The sequence below is a fragment of the Glossina fuscipes genome, unplaced genomic scaffold (genome assembly GCF_014805625.2).
Source record: "Glossina fuscipes isolate IAEA_lab_2018 unplaced genomic scaffold, Yale_Gfus_2 2, whole genome shotgun sequence".
Classification (NCBI taxonomy): domain Eukaryota; kingdom Metazoa; phylum Arthropoda; class Insecta; order Diptera; family Glossinidae; genus Glossina; species Glossina fuscipes.
Window position 1 is genome coordinate 32,139,439 of NW_023998416.1, and position 14,722 is coordinate 32,154,160.

The following is a 14,722-nucleotide window of genomic DNA, read 5'->3' on the forward strand; positions in this document are numbered from 1 at the left end:
CTACGAAATCCATTAAACAAAAATCTTTTATTCATTACCTGATTTCATGAAATTTTATCACAAACGAATGCACTTGCAATAAAACCGCAGCAAATGGAAACCTAGTACTTTGCAAGCACTTTGGCTGAAAGATTAACATAAAATTGTATATTCAAAGAAATCAATCAGACTGAAGTTCATGTCTATATATGTGACTGCAGATAATTCAATGTCAATACTAATCAGAGTGTGAAAGCCAAAGAGAGCGAGAGAGAGAGAGAGAGAGAGGCCGTGTCTTACATTTAAAATACAAGGCTACAAGGATCGTCGTAATGATCATGATCATGATGATGGTGTGGCGACGGTGGTATAACTTTAATAAATCTTCAAACAACAAATTGTAACATTTACTGTAAAAATTAACCGCGATCCGCCCACCGTTTGCTCAACAACAATATCAGACACGACGGTATTTAAACACACGCTGCACTCGGCAAACGCCTTCTATAAAACATTATAGACACATAAGCCACTAATCACTTCGCAGACAGAACGTCAGTCAGACACGCACACCATTACGTTCGCATATATGCGATGGAAATGGTTCGTATAATGGATAGATGGATGGATGAATGGATGGATGGATGGATGGATGGACGACTGGATGAATATTATTGTTTTATTGGATATGTGTTGGCGGTGATGCTGGCATCGGTAGTGCTAGCAGTTGAGTAATTTGCTTTTCTTCTTTTTCTCTTACTTTTTCGTTTTCTTTTCTTAGGTGCGTAAGAATAGTTTTGTATGCGTCTCTGTAGATCCCTAGTGTTTAACTTAACGATGGCATTTATAAGAAATTCACCTGAAAACAACAAAATGTATAACAAGAGCAAGAATATATTCACACGCCTGTTTTTGGTGGCTATTCACTGGAAGCATACAAAGCATAACAATGTATACCACATAATGTTTAGAGAATGCTTTGGAATTTTTATTTAATATTTCGAAAAACGCCAGGTCAAGCAATAGCGGCCGTGGTGGCGGCCTATTTTGTCTGCACACTGGCTGCACTCATAAAACTATAAGCAGCATAAACGGTCCAAAAACCACATAATACGCCCAATTAGGTTGATGCTTCTGATAGGCAGCACCAGAAACGCTCTACACACATACGCACATAGATAAAGGTACAATGAATTTAATAACCATATCAACCTTAACTTCGAGTAAAGTAAGCTAAATAGTGGAAGAAAGAGAGAAAGAGAGAAGGACAGAAAGCGGTAATACATGCGAGATCATAAGCAACAAGCAACAATGTCAGACATTTAAGATCACCAAGTTCATCATCATTCTCAGCAATAACATTTATGCACGCATACCATTTCATACTGTAGAAGAAGAAGAGAAACAACTAAAGAAACAGCAGTGGCATGAAATTTCAAACATTATTTCTTCTTGAACTTTTGACAATTTAATAATAGCCTACGACGATACGCGTATGACCATCAAAATCTGCACACAAACATACAGATGGAGGGACAGACAAACAAACATACAGAAAAAGGCAATCAGTCTAGTTCAAAGATTCGAAAACGTTAAGCACAACTCGAGATACGCTCAAAAATTCGCCCACAATTCTCCTTTACACAAATTTGATTTCATTTTATATAAAAATTTCCAAGAATTTCGTTGCTTCCCTTTTTAACTCGCGCTTCTAAAAGAACACGCATCGACTGGTGGTAACTGTTTATAAAACATTTTATAAAATTCAAACGTAACTAAATTTCTTTTTTTTTCTTTGTTTCTTCTGGATTGATGTTCTTGTTGTTGTCAGTACTAATTTAAGAGTTGTGTTCATTGTTGATAAGGTTTAAACCCCGCTTAAGCTGATGGACTGACTGAATTGTTTCCACATGCGAACTTAGTAGCATGGTAGCCGCTTGTATACTGTTTAGGGGCGTTAAAATTACGTAGATCACATTCAATGTCCCAGCGGAGGAGAAAAGAAGAAGAAAATACCATGTTTACAACTAGGTAGCATTTATTTCTAAGGAATATCCCTATGCACGGAATAGCATACTAGGAGCACATATAGACAAATGTTAATATCAAGCAGCGATTTTTGAAATAAAATGATTTCTCCAAAAACAGTCGGATTTTTTTCTACTTATTTTATTATTAAACCGCGTTAAAACGGTATAGTCGAACAAGAACGAATAATAAATAACCTACGCTACAACACTCTAAGCAGCGCTGTGCTCGCATGCATACTGGTTACATAAAAGAAATGAGAAAGCATCAGCGATTCGAGATATCGTTCCGTTTAATCAACTTTTTTAAATTTTTTTTCTATGCTAAGATACGATATTTTATCCATTCTTGATACCAGAGATACGAAAAATGGATTCATGCAACGACTCTTCCTAAGCGGGCTGTGCTTTATATAAATGGTTTAATCCAACCAGACATCCGACTTTCACTTGGCATGATGTTAGTTGGGTCTACCTCACCTATTGCATCGGTCTGCAGAAACTTATTATACCATAACGCACAAGAGACGTGGCGCTCAAAAGAGGAGTATAAACTGCTGATTGAAAAGTTCGAAGATCGTAATGTATAAGCCAACGACGATAGAAGTATAAAATAGTTTCATATTTCATATGAACGCAGGAGATATTTCGAGATGATACTTCAATTCATTTAACGACATTTACAGCCACAAGTAGGCTTTTAAAATGGTCAACATATTGGCAATTGTGTTTTTAATTCAATATCTACCTCCATGTAATAAGGATTAACATGCAAGTAGGGATGCGAAATATGAAAGGATGTGTGCATTAATGGAATACTGTACTTCAAAAGTCATTGTCTTTCATATTTTAGTTACGTAATTAATCCGTATATAATGTGTGACCTGCCGGTAAAATTTGTAAGGCTCCGAATATCTAAATTTAGTCGATGATTCAGAGAGCAAAGAACCACTTTGGGAATGGTCTCTGTAGGCGAGACTTTCTTATTAAACCTAAAAAGCATAAGAACATACCCATGCAATCCTCTCCTTCTTTGACGTTCGTTTGCTTTGAAAAGTCGGCATTTCCACTAAGCGAATTAATTGTCGAAATAGAACCGAACGGTGGAGATTTTGAAGAAATTGCAAAAACCCCATTAAAAGATTTGCTATGGGACTGCCGCAGAGCAAAGTAGATCACAAAGTCGGTATTCACATATTCAAGTCCAAATCATGGTTGTAGTTATAGTGAGTGTTCAGTTATCCGATCGAGTACACATCCACTAAGCTGCGGCCACAGCGTCCGGAGCGCTCTCTCTAGCCCGAGTTCTTCGTGATACCTATAGGCGACATGTCCTGAATGGTCGCTTTAAAGTATTTATTCACGTCTATCAAGACTTTCCCATTTAATAATAGAATCTTCTTGTTTTCTGCCGAATTAAAAGGTGATTTTTCCTCTTTTTGAAAAATACAAATTTTATTTCATCATACCTCTGCTTCGCTAACTTTTCAATTGGCCCAAGATTTTCAATATTTTATATGATCTTAAGTTATTCTTGCTTCCAACCAAGCCAAAGATACTCTTTGTCTTCCTCTTCGTTGAAATATTTTGCGATTATTATTAATTTTCTGTTTCTCATCTTTTTTTCCTTTTTCTTTAGAGGATTATTTTGCGTTTGATAATCGCTGCTAAATTGCGGCAAATTAAATTATTATAAATTTGTGTTCGCATTCGCGTCGAAAGCTTCTTTCCCACACACCTGACCGATGGCAGGCTAAACTTTCAATTGTTTCTAAAGCCTGACAGATTTTCGTTGAATTATTTATTGCAAATATACGTATTTGTTGGATTATCATCCGTCCATCTTTCAGGAAAAAGATGATTTGTGATTGCTTCTCATATTTCTTTTATTTTCATTTATTTAATAATATATTTGAGCGATTCGTTCCTTCTTCTCGCAGGAAATTTACTTAAAAATGTTTGCTTTCCCTTTGACTAAATGATTTGTGCTACTTTGTTATGTCGGCCGAATATTATCGCTTCGAGTTTGTCTAATACGAGTTGAATTAGAAAACCGTATATAATTGTTTTGATCGCGTATAACTAGTAATTAAACTAAACGTTTTTCTTCTCATCCGATTTTAAATAACTATTATGTTCAGCAACAAGGTCAGCTCAAAAAAATTTGATTCCGTATTAATGTTGATACTTGACACAAAATTTGATCGCTTTCTTTTACTATCTTTGCGCAAACAGGTACGACCATTATGAAGCCGCCGAAATATAATAAAAATAACATTTTTGTATATCATGGAAGTCTTTCGTAGAAAGATATGGCAGATAGAGATAGGAAAGAAAGCCATCATAATTGCCGCTGTGTCGACTATTTAAGCTCGGTTTAATGCAATTTCTTCAATATGCGTTACCAATATCGGTCGTCGGTTTCCAAAGTAAAGAGTGCGTAGTGGAAGGAATTACGTGACTATGAGAATGCACGAATATGTTCGTTAATTTGGGCATGAAAGTTGGCTAGTTACTTTACTATAGTGCAAGGGATGCCAACAGAAAAACGCCGAAGACCAGAGGCATTACATTTCTTGGTTCAGGCACCGTGACAGGACTATCGACGCGGCCACTGAGCCTACACTTCTTCTTATATATATATGACTTAGCTTGGTATTCTGAACATAGCGAAAGGTTTGCTGAGAAACACTACTAGCAGTAATTAGCGGCTGTAATATGCGAAAAGGCCTTTTAGATAGATGGCACTTAAAAAGTAGATCCTTCGGCGGATCGTCCCAAAAGACCAGAGGGCCTTTAGACATGAACTTTATGCCTTTTTGCAATATTGGCATAGCAAACAGGTGAAAACATTGCAATGGGATGCGTTCCGCTATTTAACCTACACTACACCACTGCGTTTAGCACAACTATTCATACGACTTTCCAAAATAAAGCTTTGTATGAAATGTGGTTGAATGAATGGGCCGATCTCAAGCATTTTCAATTGAGTTGGTCGTTAGGCCAAAATATATCGCTGTTATAAATTTCGCCGAAATATCTCAAATATTTTACAAGTTGCACACAAAAAAAGCAGACGGGGAAAGCGGACAGACAAGCTTGAATCACTTTCTGTACTGATCGATATAATAAAAGTTGAATTTACCTCAAGTCCTCCACCAACTTACTATATCTTACATCGCAAGTAGTGTAGGGCATAAAAACAATAATAATATTTACAATATACTCGCGTCTTACACTTACTGTACACGGTAGTAATAAATGATTTTAGGCTATGTTTTAAACACACATCAAAATTAATTACTCATTCTATAAAATTCAATCAACACATTTGTGTATTTTGCCGCTACAATCAAACTTTATGCACTTTAACATGCACGATCTCAAAGTAATATCTGACTGCCCGTCCGTTCATGTTGAACTTAGTGCGGTTAAAGAATGGACGTTAGCAATGACTTTGTCTGACGATCACCGATGCTATAAGCAGAGTCATAGCTTTCGATGAACTGTGACACAATCATTTTTGATTGTCTATCTGACTTTTCTACTGAATATTGCGTCGACTAAAACATTTACAGCGAAAGAATTTCAAAAGAAGACATCTGAACTTATTAGTACAGTTTAAGTACTATATTCATAAACTGGATACAATACAGCAGGATACATAAAGCGGAATAAGCAAGCAAGAAGAGCAAGAAGACAGGCAATATCGGGATGGGCAAGCTTGAGTTTCTCAGCCAAACTTGTAACTGGTAGGAAGATTTCAGCTCTATCCGCTATCGCGAACAAGCAATGAGCAATTATTCCACGCCAATATACGTCTGAGCAAGCTCAATAGCCGTTCAAAATGTGCTCGTCGCCGCAACAGATGCGAAGGTCAAGTAGCAAGTGACACTACATATCATGTATTGCTAAGTCGCACAGATAACTGCACAGATATCGTATAAACTTTTTTATTGCCCTCATTGTCTTATATTAAAGTTGGATCGATCCGATTGGTTTAAAATTATACTTAAATTATACTAAAATTTAAAAAATCAATTATTGATTTACATATCGCCACAAATCTGTGTACGCGTATGAATATCTTTTAATTGTCATTGGAGGTGATATGTTCAAACTATTGAATCATCGCTGTTTTGCGCTGAGATATTGATGTGACCGTGTGCATGTTTACGGGTTACATGCCAAATTCAATTATCGTTGCACTAATTTGCTGTGCGACTAACTGTGCCTTGACTAAAATGAATGAATGACTGCGTTGCTTACAACAATTGACACAAAATTGTAATATGTTGCATGCGATGCGATATAAGATACCAAAGCACGAGAACGAGTATGAAAGCGCGAGCACGTAGCCGCTAAAAGTGATTTATAGGCAAACAAATATACATAAGGGCATCAGACAGTATATCTAAAAATATATTACCGCATAGCGATATCGTCGATTTTCGTAATCATATGATTGCAATTTTTGCCGTTGAAAGAATTATCGCTGATTCGTTCGTTCAGTTACACTAAGCTATGCATTCGATAAATGGTTGAATTCCTTGCACATACAGTGTTACCTTAGATATGAATGCTATCCGACAATAATTAACTGAAGTTTTGCTTTTGATTACATTTAGGTCGAATTTTATGCACTCCACGTTTTAAAAAGTTTTAAATAAATCTTTAAACAAAAAAAGAGATAACAGCCAGGCTTGTTAAAGGTTTCTATAGAAGCTAATTATGTCATAACAAATACGTTAGTCGAATACGAAAGGAAAAACCTGCTAAATATAATCACTCAGTTAACTTAGCTAAATCATTAACTAGTGTACGGTTAGTGATTTAAACACAATGTTAATGCGTTTGTGGAAACTTCACGCTAATCTAATGCGATCTTAATAAGCTAACTGCTCAAGATTCAAGATTTCATGTCTCATTATCGTTCGCAAACAATTATTTTGCAAAAACTAAGTTAGAGATGATAAAGTATCCTTACGCCCCTAAGACAACGCAATAATTGCTTCATCGAGGATAGTAAAATGTTAACACGTATTTACACTGGGCGGTGTATTGTTTTCAACGCCAAAAAAAAAAGAAAGAAAAACTAGAGAACGCTGCCAGCACTATAAACATTTGTCACTTTAACACGGCCCTATTAGTCCTCTATTAGCGAACGAACGAATGTATTTGCTTCACACACTTCTCAACTCATTTGTCTTGAATCTGAATGTGTTTAGAAGCGTAGAGGTAATTATTTAAGACTCAACAAAGTCTTCAGTGCTTGTACGCACTGACAAAAGCTTTAAAGCATATAATAGCGTTGGACATAGGACGTTGCGAACTGTTATGCTGTGCGTTCACATAGTTCCCACGCATAATTGTACAACTTGGAAATACAATGAATATGAGGGGCAAATTGACTGAGTAGGGAAATGAGTACGAAATTAATTGATTTTTAAACTTGACAATAGCTGTCACCTTCCATAGATAATATATATACATCTATGCATATGTTTGGGGCTTAGGTACACTTTTTTATATACATATATACAATTATATGTATACCAGAAAGAACACATCAATAGTATATCGTTCGCCTTGAGAATATATTCAACATATATATGTAAGTAAAAAAGAAAAATAATGCAAAATATTTACTTATTAAAAAGTTTTAGAATGTTTGGGTAATCAAAACAAAAAATATGTTGTAAATTTATACAAATTTTTAGGATATATTATGGGGGGCTCGGAAAGTCATTTCGTGTTTCTTTCTAACAAAGCTAAAGACCGTTTTCTGACAGACCCTTTTCTTACAGACTCTTTCCTTACAGGCCTTTTTCTTATCATAAACCGTCGAGTTTGATAAATCTCATCTTTCAATTATCTCCTGGCTCCTTATCCAATGGCTTGTACTATATAATGACTTTATTTTGACGTCATCAGCTTTACTTGGCCTTCCGGAAGGCGAGGCATGTTAAACATAAAAATCGGCAAAACAAAATTTTGCAAACCAGTTTTGATAGTGGATCATGATCAACCGCACGCCCTAAATATCCTATTTATAGCAAATTGAAGCCAAATCTAATATATATATATGTGTATATGTGCATACATTCTGTAGAGTGCTTGTAAGCATAATCGCTAACTGGGTTTTAAAAAATTGTGTTTATGAGCCTTGTGGTCGCATAAATTATGCTTGATCTCTAATTTTGATTTCTCACCTACTCGTGCCATTAAAGCTTTCTCATATATGCGAGATATGATAGAATGAAAAGTTTTCGTTAAATAAAATCCGCCAAATAAACACAAGTTTCTTGCATATAATTAATTGAAAAGCAGATATAATCATTTTAATGTTTATGAATGAATTTCTATATTTGCTCTTTCATCTCTCCTTTCTCTGTCTTTCTCTTTAACTATTTAAGATATTCTTCAATAGCGTTTTTATGATCGTATTATGCTGATTTCAATTTCTGCTTTATATGTACGCAAATGTTGGTCATAAAGTAGAACTGAAAGTATATTCACAATTTTGTCAAAGCGACCTCGTTAAGATAAGTTGTGGTATCTATACATACATATATATATGTAAGGGTTTCCGATGCAAATGTCGCTACTGGAAATTCTCTTAGGTAAATCTATGCCAGCAGACTAGAAGAGGTGAATGTATTTGGTTTTGCAACTATGTTTGGCTTAGAAGGATAGGGAGCATATTTTTGATCAGATAAAGACTCCAAATCAATTTAACCGTGTCGGTCCATCTGTACATGAATACTTATTCCTACTATTCCAGTCGTTGACCGCGTAGTTCGGTGAAAAGACTTGTCCGCAATTTAAAAAAAAAGATCCAGTACTAGTGAAGAGAAAGAGAAGAATCAAAATGTTAATGCATTGCCCTCAAGCATGGCGGGAAAGGTTCGGTTATTGGCACGAAAAAATTGAAACGAAAAATCATGTCGTCTTAGTAACCGGGAGTGATGCACCTACTTCTATACCTGCCTTAAGAGAAGAACCGCAAAAAAAAAAACTTAAAAGCGAGAGAACGAGTACACCCGTTAAAAGATTATTTTACCTTACGGTAATAGTTCCTCGCAGAAACACTTCTTACTGACTCATTGGCTTGCTCGAAATTGGCAAATTGTTTACATTGACATAAAATCAGTCCAGTGAAACAGTAGATTTGCGAGTAAAAATACAATTCGAAGAAGATAGATTCAGCCGCGTGTCATATTCTTACTCTCTATTGGTTATATATTAATTCTTGTAATTGAAATTTATCTTGGGCACCGAAAACCCTACTACCTATGAAACAAGTGCGCATGTGTATATATGTGTTTGCATATATAAATATTAATGCGAGAGCGAGTCTGATGCGGAACTAATTTGGATAGTTTTTAAAATGAATAAATTTCAGTTTCTCAAATAACTTTAATACCTTGTTTTTGCTTTTTTTAAGTCTATTTATGATTTTCTTAATCAGCTTTGATCGTATTTATGCAAATATTTGTGATATTTGTGTCATCAATTTTAGGATTTATTTTAAATCAATTTTATAATATATGAGAATATAAAAATAAAAAGTGTTTGTTTAAGTCACGATTTATAATATACTTAACACATTGTATCAACACCCCTGTAGATATAATGATTTTATGCAAAATAGGTTTAGATGTCATTTTATTGCTTTCAAACTAATTCCGGATCAATCGATAAAATCTAATATGAACGCATTGCTTAACCTTACTTGTGAAAGCCACATAATAATAAAACTGTAAATTTTCCAGAAAGAACCTGCTTTTCCTGCTCAAAAATGTTTAACATCGTGAATGTACGGAAAGAGAGCTAATGGAAGTAAAACATGTTCAAGTTTTCAAACACTGTCGGAAAATCGATTAAATCGTTTAACATTCTGACGATTTATCCCTTATCAATATTCTTTAACACATTGCTTGAGATCTCTCGTCAAATGATATTTTTTCGGCTCTTAGAGGAGCTTTTGCTTAACCCGAGTCAAAGAGAACTTTTATGCTGATTGTGTTTATTAAGGTATGAGTAGATCTATAAGCAGACCATTTAGCTTTGCTGAATATTCTCCTATCTGATCTGATAGTCCCCTTGTTAGCCAGATTTATCAATTCAGAGAGCAAAGAGTTTGGGATGCTTTAGCCATCGGTGTTATAAAATGCAGACGCCCTTTGCAGATGACGATTCATTGGTAGCAAATATCCCACACTTACGGGGTTTGGCGAAAATATCTAAACAAAATGTGTTGTTCCTTACCTGTTTTGAGAATTTACAAGCAAGGAAGGACTTCCTCGAGATGAAGAGACTTGGGCTCTTCGAAGAAAGGAATCGATTAAATGTGTTTCTGAGCTCAATAAAACGAAATGTTATAAAATATTAAGTTTTCAACTGGTAGAAAATCGATGAAGCACTTTGCACCACGCCCTAACTTTGTACGTGAAGCTTACACAACTGCAAGTTCACCCATAAGCCGCTGATGCGAGCTTAACTTAAGTAAAAACACCTGAATAGGAAAAAAGTTTTACGTTTTCAAGTAGCATGCGATAAAAGACAGCACGTATTGACTTATTCATCTTCATATTGTCCTTATGGGGTTCTCTATAGCGCTTCAAGAACTATCAAAACGACGCTCTTCATCGAAACTCCATTTCGTTTATTTATTATTTTGCGTAACAAGCGAGAAAAAAAGGCGCTGGATCGACACCCCCCCAGGTAAAACTAATTTAGATACTAAATAGTCTGCCTGTATTGGTTAGAATATCATTGACTTAAGGATCGCTACGCACCGATTTATGAGAGACAATTTGATCGTTTGGCGCCGGCTAGTATTGATGGGAATAGCAAAAAAGCTCCTATCAAGTGTGACGACTTGAAATATTCGCAGATAGAATGCAAACAAGAGAAAATATTTGTGTAAGACATACAAGCAAGTAAGAAAGTTATAATCTGGTGCGGCCGCGTTTTTTAGACCTACCACGTTTACATTAAAGTGCAGTATGTAAGTATTTATTGTTGCAGTTTCTAAGTAATGAGCAAAGAACGCAAGCGTCCTCACTTCACGTTCTACTGAGGACGAATTTGCAATTCGCGATATTTCGTTATATCGCAAAAACCAAACGTTGAAATGCAAAGACCGATCTTAAGTAAACCATACCTCGCCTCATGCTACTTACTACGAAATTAAAGAGATTGACAATTGGAAGTCACAGTTATGACATTCTATTATGCGCACTATATTTTCGCACTGTTTCGCAAAGGCGAAAGTCCCTCCGTGCTGAAGCTGATATTATGTGAATCATTTTGTTGGTTCACTTTAGAAAATTATGGTCTTTTGTGATGTAGAGTGTTAGTATTAGTGTGCCTGCATAACGAGAGGCCTGCCTGTGGTCACCTTAGACCGATATTACGTGAATAATATCTTATCTCGCTTAAGACTGGAACGTGTCTTTAAAGTAGGAGACGGAAATGAATCGTGCGTACTTTCTTGCGTTTCTTTTCCTTTTTTTCTTTTGTTTTATTTCCATTAGTAGTTTATTTTAAAAAAAATTTTCCTAATTCTAAATTAAAACATAAATAACATACAAAAGGAGACAAAGACAAACATAAAAATTTGTTTTGAGTTCCTAACAACGTTTACGATCATTCTGCCATTTTTTATGCATATCATTAGCATCACCCAGCAAAATTTATTGATATTAATTAGAAAATGAAAAATTAAACTCTATGCGACTCGTAAATGCTCCCTACAATTTAAGCAGGTTAGAAACTTTTTTCAAAATAATTTATAAAATGTTTAGGCCGCGGTTAGAGTGCTTGAAGTGAGGGCGCACATAATCAACTTTTTATCTCATTCATTCATATAGATGCATGTATATATGTATGTGTAAGTGTGTCTATATATGCATAATGCGATAAATACGAAGCTGTTGTCGATGAGCTGATATTTTGCATACCAAATTTATACATGTGTATAAATCACCAAATAAAACAGTTGAGCAGATCACAGAATAAAAAATAAAAAAAAAAAAAAAAAAAAAAGTTCACAAAATACTGTCACTATGGTATAAGGCATATAAAAGCGGTATCGCCAGCTTGTTCTCACATGCGCGTATAAAATAAAAACTAAAACAAAATTAATGATATTTATAAAGCATGTTAGAATTTATCTTTATTGCCATTTTTTTGTTTTTTTTTTTGTTTTTTGGTATTGAGTGTGAACGTAAATGTCTGGTGCAGGGTATTGTAGTATGTATATAAATATATATATATATATATATGCATGTATGTATGATATGTAGGTGTGTATGTGTATATGAATAATGCGCACAAATTGTACAAAAATTGAAATATATACCAAATATAGCAGTAACAACTACACACACACACACACACACACACCAAACAAACAGGCAAACATTGCGAAAACATCTCTTTTCCTGTGTTGTTGTCCCTGTTTGTTGTTATTATTATTGTTGTAATCTTTCTCCTTTCGGTTTTATAGTCATTTGAGACCAAATTAATGGCTGTTGACAGAGTTAAGAGACATGTTGACGTAGTTTTTTTTTCTTTTTCTTTTATTATTTTATTTTATATTATTCATTTTTTTTCTTTTTTATTCTGGATTAAAAAGGCACGCCAGTCAGGTTAAGTAAAAACTCGAGTCTATAGTGAATTCAACTCAAGTAGTATTGCAGCTATTAATGCCAAACATTAACTGATTTTTAACAAAAGCCACTAAACACAGAGCAGCAAAAAAAATAAATAAATAAATAAAAAATAAAAGAAGAAATTGCTGGTCAGCCGTTAAATTGCTGTATACAGTATGCATATCTCTTTTGCATATATATATATACACCAAACCACCACACATACGCATGCACATTTACTTACCTTCACAAATTCACTAGAGATTAGTCAGCGTATTGTTGCCTTGATATTTATTAATGATTATGGTTTTATTAACACTTGTTGTTGTAGTTGTTCTTATTGTTGGTTGCTTGTTTTGTTTGTTTGTTTATTCGTTTGTTTGTTAAAGTATATGTCAAGCGCTTAAAAGCGACACACCATCGCCGTGAATACGACAATATAATAACAACAATATAATAATGTTAAATTAAGCAGTTAATAATGTGTAAAAGGATTCATTCGTTGCATCGCCATCAATGACGGCTCAGAGTTTTTTAACTGTTTTTTATATATTTTACGATCGCTATTAATTTGCTTTTCCCTGAAAGTTTTTTAACAACTCATGCGCAAAGAACTGAATTTTGAATTAATTTCTGCAACTACAACAAGTAAAACCAATTAACACGATATACAAAGATAATGGCATTCATGACGGGACATGACATCGCGCTGAGGATGGTCTGGTTTTGATTATGTGATGACTAAAATGACACACGCCACAGAAAAGCTCAAATCATAATTGTTACATCGCAGAGTATGTATGCGTTCACATGCCAATCATTTTTTTTTTAATTTTTTTTGGTTTTTTTTTTTGTTCAGCAAGAAGCTCTCCTGACACAAGTTCCTCCTTTTAGGCTCTTCTTGCTTGCCTGCTTGTTGTTCCTGTTGTTGTTTGCTTATAAAATTTAGTCGCGTGTCATCAACATGATGTGAATTTGTTCCTCGAGTTTGATCCTCAACATGAACACTCAATATTACCCTTCTCTTCACTCTTCAGTCTTCGCCCATTCATTGAATTATTGATTTTGTTAATCAACACAGAGGAACACGAAGAACTGCTAATGGGAATAGTGTGTAAGCGAACGCGTTTTCTTGTCTTTTTTTTTCAATATTTTTTTTTTTTTTTTTTTTTTTTTTTGTATAAAGATTTACTTAGTTCACAAGATATCTGAAACAGCACCAGCAGCGCAAAATTAAAAAAAAAAAAAAATATTTCACTACAAATTGCATTAACACTACTACTTCTGCAGGCTTACACTCATACATACATATTTGTATGTACATACGCATGCATATGTCCACACATGACTGAACTTCCAATAACTTTAGTTCACGAGTTTATCAGCATTAACTGTCTAACTGTGTCGCCTGAGAGACTAAGTTTGAAAACAAAAACCGAGCAACAAGAAGAAAAAAACGTAAAAAATAAAACAAAGCAAACATTTTTTGTCTGTAGTACCAGTTAAACCTATTGGTTTGACAACATTCTCAATGTTAAACAAATTTAATGACATGCAACGTCAACGTATAAGACATATTTTTACACCGCAAGAAATACTTAGAAAGAGGAAAAGCGGGTTCAAAATTCTTCTTGTTATGCACGAGTCTCCGCTTGTATCTTTAGGCAAGTAAATTCAAGTAGGATGGCGGCCGGCATAAGATTAGGTTTACTTAATTTAGGAGCAGGAACGTTTTAGTGCTACCCCGATATATGGATTATGTAGAGGTCCTCTGATAACGACGAGGTTACCCTAAACTCTTTGCATTTCCATAAAGCTCCCGGTTACAATGCAATTCCACACCGAGCAAACGGTTTAAGGGAATATCTTTCTTTTGTTTGTCGTCGAAAGATTAGCGGCGGCGGTGGATACAATGTTTCACTGGCTGGAACTACAATGAGGATTTATTGAATTAACTTAAGGAATAAAAACAGTTGAATTTACAAACGGTAGATCGAATTTATGATACCTTTTTGTTTCAGAAATCTATGGGGTTTACATGATTGGCTTACAATG